Raw genomic sequence first — 7,543 nt, 5'->3', positions numbered from 1 at the left:
CGAACTTTCTCTAAACAAACACTAAATTTATGCAGGTTTTATCAATACTTTAAAGTCAATACACACACAAAACTGGCAGTGTGTCCGATAGCCATATGTGCAGCAAGGTAAGTTCAGCGATTTATCTATTTATTTTGAAATGAAACGTAATTTTCTCCATTTTAATCTTTTTTGTAATTTTGGGATAAAATATACATGATATAGTTTGTCTATTATTGGATTAGTTCATAAGTGTTTCCAAAATCAAATTATCTACCTTGGTGAACAATGGTTAAACCAATAATTAGCTGGTCCGAGTACACAGTTATCGTCCTTTGATTTTCGTTGTCCACGAATATAGTCCTTAGTGTGGACAGTGTGTTACTTGCCAATTTTTGTTATACCCCTTCCAAATTTATTTCTCCATGTTTTATGCCTCATATAGCAAGTTGGGGGGTGAAATGACACTGTAAAAAAAGTTGGGTCATAAATATTAATGTAAAGTAGTGATTAGGTCCAGCTGAAAAAGGTCAAAAATTAGCACTTCGGAAGCTGTCAAAAGATTTCAAGACCCCCTTAACATAAGATTGTCCATATTTTGAGTTAGAGCTGATGAAGTTTTCTATAATTTTGATATAATTTGTCCCAAAAGTAGTACAACACACTGTAAAAATATTATTGAGAAAGCGCAGGTGGGTTTTTTTTAATTTTCATTTATTGTCTAAAAGAAATGCACTACGAAATAACTGTGTACTCGGACCTAAGAGGTGAAATCAGGAAATATAGAATCTGTACTTTGGCAACTTCCCTGAATGATTTGATGGTGCCAATTTGTCAAATAGCATAAAACTAAAGGATTTAAACTTTTATTTGATAGAATTTCTGCAAAAATGACCAATTTTGGCATTATATGGTCAAAATAAGCATTTCATAGCTTTTTCAATTTTGATGCATAAGTGGCATTCTGACTTTCTATCTGACATGTTTTCATGTGTCAATTTTTGTGTTTCTATGCTTTAATCCAGTTTTATTACTCATTTGTGAACTCTGAATCTACAGAAAAGAAGATTATCTCAGAAAATATGAGCAAAATGTGTTGTATAAATGACCCTCGTCTAACGCCCTGTTTGGATCAAGTTAAATGTGAGGAGCATGGCACATAAAAGTTGAAGTCCATAATAAATACCTCAATAAATTTGTATAAAAAGCACTTAACAATGTCTTTTGTACCTGTTTCATTTCACATAATATCTTTCTTTACCTCTGTAGGATAGCATGTGGTTCAAATATAAGCCTGTTGAGACTAAAATTGCATGCAAGTTTTTCACTAAAAAGTGAAAAATCTTTGTATCAGACCATACTGTCTACTAAAAAAGTTGAATGTAAGAGCCTTTTTGTGCTCAGATTTATTGTATCATGTCACCTGAGTATAGAAATGATAGAAAAGACACAAATTTTTATTTCCTATAACTTCAATATGCATTTTTAAATGTAAATATGTGCTACGGCCTAAATTGACCCTAAATTAATTTTAGTCTTACTTGGCCTAAGACCCTTTTAAACTAATATGATATGTTATTTGTAAGTTTTCTTTCCATTTAAAGTACATTAAGTACATATGTAAGGATTATTTATAATCAAAAAGCTTCACAAACTTAAAATTGCTGGAAAATATTACATCTTCATGTAAGGCCCGCTTCATTGGAAAACCTCCATTTTTAGGCACAGGCTCATATAAATTTGACTTTTGAAAAATTATGCTAAGTCTGATATAACAAATGAGTACTCTATTGCTTTAAATACATGATATATTATATATTAAGGCATTTTAAAAGTATTTTTTTGCAATATTTAAATTTTATAAGCCCCAAATGTTGATAGTTGAAATTTCTCAATTTTAACGTCTAAATTTAACACGCAAAGTTGAATATAGAATTAATCATATTGTCTATAATATATATCCTATTGCTATGAAACTTTGTAAGCAGTCTTGTAATATATTAAGCTTTAGTCATGCCAAGTTTTATTAAGATTGGTCAACTTTTTCTATCCTATTAGGTCCGAGTACACAGTTATCGTCCTTTGATTTTCGTTGTCCACGAATATAGTCCTTAGTGTGGACAGTGTGTTACTTGCCAATTTTTGTTATACCCCTTCCAAATTTATTTCTCCATGTTTTATGCCTCATATAGCAAGTTGGGGGGTGAAATGACACTGTAAAAAAAGTTGGGTCATAAATATTAATGTAAAGTAGTGATTAGGTCCAGCTGAAAAAGGTCAAAAATTAGCACTTCGGAAGCTGTCAAAAGATTTCAAGACCCCCTTAACATAAGATTGTCCATATTTTGAGTTAGAGCTGATGAAGTTTTCTATAATTTTGATATAATTTGTCCCAAAAGTAGTACAACACACTGTAAAAATATTATTGAGAAAGCGCAGGTGGGTTTTTTTTAATTTTCATTTATTGTCTAAAAGAAATGCACTACGAAATAACTGTGTACTCGGACCTAAGAGGTGAAATCAGGAAATATAGAATCTGTACTTTGGCAACTTCCCTGAATGATTTGATGGTGCCAATTTGTCAAATAGCATAAAACTAAAGGATTTAAACTTTTATTTGATAGAATTTCTGCAAAAATGACCAATTTTGGCATTATATGGTCAAAATAAGCATTTCATAGCTTTTTCAATTTTGATGCATAAGTGGCATTCTGACTTTCTATCTGACATGTTTTCATGTGTCAATTTTTGTGTTTCTATGCTTTAATCCAGTTTTATTACTCATTTGTGAACTCTGAATCTACAGAAAAGAAGATTATCTCAGAAAATATGAGCAAAATGTGTTGTATAAATGACCCTCGTCTAACGCCCTGTTTGGATCAAGTTAAATGTGAGGAGCATGGCACATAAAAGTTGAAGTCCATAATAAATACCTCAATAAATTTGTATAAAAAGCACTTAACAATGTCTTTTGTACCTGTTTCATTTCACATAATATCTTTCTTTACCTCTGTAGGATAGCATGTGGTTCAAATATAAGCCTGTTGAGACTAAAATTGCATGCAAGTTTTTCACTAAAAAGTGAAAAATCTTTGTATCAGACCATACTGTCTACTAAAAAAGTTGAATGTAAGAGCCTTTTTGTGCTCAGATTTATTGTATCATGTCACCTGAGTATAGAAATGATAGAAAAGACACAAATTTTTATTTCCTATAACTTCAATATGCATTTTTAAATGTAAATATGTGCTACGGCCTAAATTGACCCTAAATTAATTTTAGTCTTACTTGGCCTAAGACCCTTTTAAACTAATATGATATGTTATTTGTAAGTTTTCTTTCCATTTAAAGTACATTAAGTACATATGTAAGGATTATTTATAATCAAAAAGCTTCACAAACTTAAAATTGCTGGAAAATATTACATCTTCATGTAAGGCCCGCTTCATTGGAAAACCTCCATTTTTAGGCACAGGCTCATATAAATTTGACTTTTGAAAAATTATGCTAAGTCTGATATAACAAATGAGTACTCTATTGCTTTAAATACATGATATATTATATATTAAGGCATTTTAAAAGTATTTTTTTGCAATATTTAAATTTTATAAGCCCCAAATGTTGATAGTTGAAATTTCTCAATTTTAACGTCTAAATTTAACACGCAAAGTTGAATATAGAATTAATCATATTGTCTATAATATATATCCTATTGCTATGAAACTTTGTAAGCAGTCTTGTAATATATTAAGCTTTAGTCATGCCAAGTTTTATTAAGATTGGTCAACTTTTTCTATCCTATTAGGTCCGAGTACACAGTTATCGTCCTTTGATTTTCGTTGTCCACGAATATAGTCCTTAGTGTGGACAGTGTGTTACTTGCCAATTTTTGTTATACCCCTTCCAAATTTATTTCTCCATGTTTTATGCCTCATATAGCAAGTTGGGGGGTGAAATGACACTGTAAAAAAAGTTGGGTCATAAATATTAATGTAAAGTAGTGATTAGGTCCAGCTGAAAAAGGTCAAAAATTAGCACTTCGGAAGCTGTCAAAAGATTTCAAGACCCCCTTAACATAAGATTGTCCATATTTTGAGTTAGAGCTGATGAAGTTTTCTATAATTTTGATATAATTTGTCCCAAAAGTAGTACAACACACTGTAAAAATATTATTGAGAAAGCGCAGGTGGGTTTTTTTTAATTTTCATTTATTGTCTAAAAGAAATGCACTACGAAATAACTGTGTACTCGGACCTAAGAGGTGAAATCAGGAAATATAGAATCTGTACTTTGGCAACTTCCCTGAATGATTTGATGGTGCCAATTTGTCAAATAGCATAAAACTAAAGGATTTAAACTTTTATTTGATAGAATTTCTGCAAAAATGACCAATTTTGGCATTATATGGTCAAAATAAGCATTTCATAGCTTTTTCAATTTTGATGCATAAGTGGCATTCTGACTTTCTATCTGACATGTTTTCATGTGTCAATTTTTGTGTTTCTATGCTTTAATCCAGTTTTATTACTCATTTGTGAACTCTGAATCTACAGAAAAGAAGATTATCTCAGAAAATATGAGCAAAATGTGTTGTATAAATGACCCTCGTCTAACGCCCTGTTTGGATCAAGTTAAATGTGAGGAGCATGGCACATAAAAGTTGAAGTCCATAATAAATACCTCAATAAATTTGTATAAAAAGCACTTAACAATGTCTTTTGTACCTGTTTCATTTCACATAATATCTTTCTTTACCTCTGTAGGATAGCATGTGGTTCAAATATAAGCCTGTTGAGACTAAAATTGCATGCAAGTTTTTCACTAAAAAGTGAAAAATCTTTGTATCAGACCATACTGTCTACTAAAAAAGTTGAATGTAAGAGCCTTTTTGTGCTCAGATTTATTGTATCATGTCACCTGAGTATAGAAATGATAGAAAAGACACAAATTTTTATTTCCTATAACTTCAATATGCATTTTTAAATGTAAATATGTGCTACGGCCTAAATTGACCCTAAATTAATTTTAGTCTTACTTGGCCTAAGACCCTTTTAAACTAATATGATATGTTATTTGTAAGTTTTCTTTCCATTTAAAGTACATTAAGTACATATGTAAGGATTATTTATAATCAAAAAGCTTCACAAACTTAAAATTGCTGGAAAATATTACATCTTCATGTAAGGCCCGCTTCATTGGAAAACCTCCATTTTTAGGCACAGGCTCATATAAATTTGACTTTTGAAAAATTATGCTAAGTCTGATATAACAAATGAGTACTCTATTGCTTTAAATACATGATATATTATATATTAAGGCATTTTAAAAGTATTTTTTTGCAATATTTAAATTTTATAAGCCCCAAATGTTGATAGTTGAAATTTCTCAATTTTAACGTCTAAATTTAACACGCAAAGTTGAATATAGAATTAATCATATTGTCTATAATATATATCCTATTGCTATGAAACTTTGTAAGCAGTCTTGTAATATATTAAGCTTTAGTCATGCCAAGTTTTATTAAGATTGGTCAACTTTTTCTATCCTATTAGGTCCGAGTACACAGTTATCGTCCTTTGATTTTCGTTGTCCACGAATATAGTCCTTAGTGTGGACAGTGTGTTACTTGCCAATTTTTGTTATACCCCTTCCAAATTTATTTCTCCATGTTTTATGCCTCATATAGCAAGTTGGGGGGTGAAATGACACTGTAAAAAAAGTTGGGTCATAAATATTAATGTAAAGTAGTGATTAGGTCCAGCTGAAAAAGGTCAAAAATTAGCACTTCGGAAGCTGTCAAAAGATTTCAAGACCCCCTTAACATAAGATTGTCCATATTTTGAGTTAGAGCTGATGAAGTTTTCTATAATTTTGATATAATTTGTCCCAAAAGTAGTACAACACACTGTAAAAATATTATTGAGAAAGCGCAGGTGGGTTTTTTTTAATTTTCATTTATTGTCTAAAAGAAATGCACTACGAAATAACTGTGTACTCGGACCTAAGAGGTGAAATCAGGAAATATAGAATCTGTACTTTGGCAACTTCCCTGAATGATTTGATGGTGCCAATTTGTCAAATAGCATAAAACTAAAGGATTTAAACTTTTATTTGATAGAATTTCTGCAAAAATGACCAATTTTGGCATTATATGGTCAAAATAAGCATTTCATAGCTTTTTCAATTTTGATGCATAAGTGGCATTCTGACTTTCTATCTGACATGTTTTCATGTGTCAATTTTTGTGTTTCTATGCTTTAATCCAGTTTTATTACTCATTTGTGAACTCTGAATCTACAGAAAAGAAGATTATCTCAGAAAATATGAGCAAAATGTGTTGTATAAATGACCCTCGTCTAACGCCCTGTTTGGATCAAGTTAAATGTGAGGAGCATGGCACATAAAAGTTGAAGTCCATAATAAATACCTCAATAAATTTGTATAAAAAGCACTTAACAATGTCTTTTGTACCTGTTTCATTTCACATAATATCTTTCTTTACCTCTGTAGGATAGCATGTGGTTCAAATATAAGCCTGTTGAGACTAAAATTGCATGCAAGTTTTTCACTAAAAAGTGAAAAATCTTTGTATCAGACCATACTGTCTACTAAAAAAGTTGAATGTAAGAGCCTTTTTGTGCTCAGATTTATTGTATCATGTCACCTGAGTATAGAAATGATAGAAAAGACACAAATTTTTATTTCCTATAACTTCAATATGCATTTTTAAATGTAAATATGTGCTACGGCCTAAATTGACCCTAAATTAATTTTAGTCTTACTTGGCCTAAGACCCTTTTAAACTAATATGATATGTTATTTGTAAGTTTTCTTTCCATTTAAAGTACATTAAGTACATATGTAAGGATTATTTATAATCAAAAAGCTTCACAAACTTAAAATTGCTGGAAAATATTACATCTTCATGTAAGGCCCGCTTCATTGGAAAACCTCCATTTTTAGGCACAGGCTCATATAAATTTGACTTTTGAAAAATTATGCTAAGTCTGATATAACAAATGAGTACTCTATTGCTTTAAATACATGATATATTATATATTAAGGCATTTTAAAAGTATTTTTTTGCAATATTTAAATTTTATAAGCCCCAAATGTTGATAGTTGAAATTTCTCAATTTTAACGTCTAAATTTAACACGCAAAGTTGAATATAGAATTAATCATATTGTCTATAATATATATCCTATTGCTATGAAACTTTGTAAGCAGTCTTGTAATATATTAAGCTTTAGTCATGCCAAGTTTTATTAAGATTGGTCAACTTTTTCTATCCTATTAGGTCCGAGTACACAGTTATCGTCCTTTGATTTTCGTTGTCCACGAATATAGTCCTTAGTGTGGACAGTGTGTTACTTGCCAATTTTTGTTATACCCCTTCCAAATTTATTTCTCCATGTTTTATGCCTCATATAGCAAGTTGGGGGGTGAAATGACACTGTAAAAAAAGTTGGGTCATAAATATTAATGTAAAGTAGTGATTAGGTCCAGCTGAAAAAGGTCAAAAATTAGCACTTCGGAAGCTGTCAAAAGATTTCAAGACCCCC

General features: G+C 30.6%; 1 long non-coding RNA gene across 2 annotated transcripts in view; it reads left to right on the top strand.

Annotated features, from left to right (window-relative positions):
- LOC143053937 (uncharacterized) overlaps positions 1-7,543 on the top strand; it is a 35,893-nt gene continuing 28,350 nt past the window's right edge. The window contains exon 1 of one of the 2 annotated variants that reach the window (XR_012971511.1): positions 1-107. This is a non-coding gene — a long non-coding RNA (uncharacterized LOC143053937). The remainder of the gene's footprint in view (positions 108-7,543) is intronic. The other variant, XR_012971510.1, reaches the window with a different exon arrangement.

Source organism: Mytilus galloprovincialis, chromosome 12 (genome assembly GCF_965363235.1).
Source record: "Mytilus galloprovincialis chromosome 12, xbMytGall1.hap1.1, whole genome shotgun sequence".
In the NCBI taxonomy this organism is placed as follows: domain Eukaryota; kingdom Metazoa; phylum Mollusca; class Bivalvia; order Mytilida; family Mytilidae; genus Mytilus; species Mytilus galloprovincialis.
The sequence above is the reverse complement of the archived record's forward strand: the minus strand, read 5'-3'. Positions and strand labels throughout refer to the sequence as shown.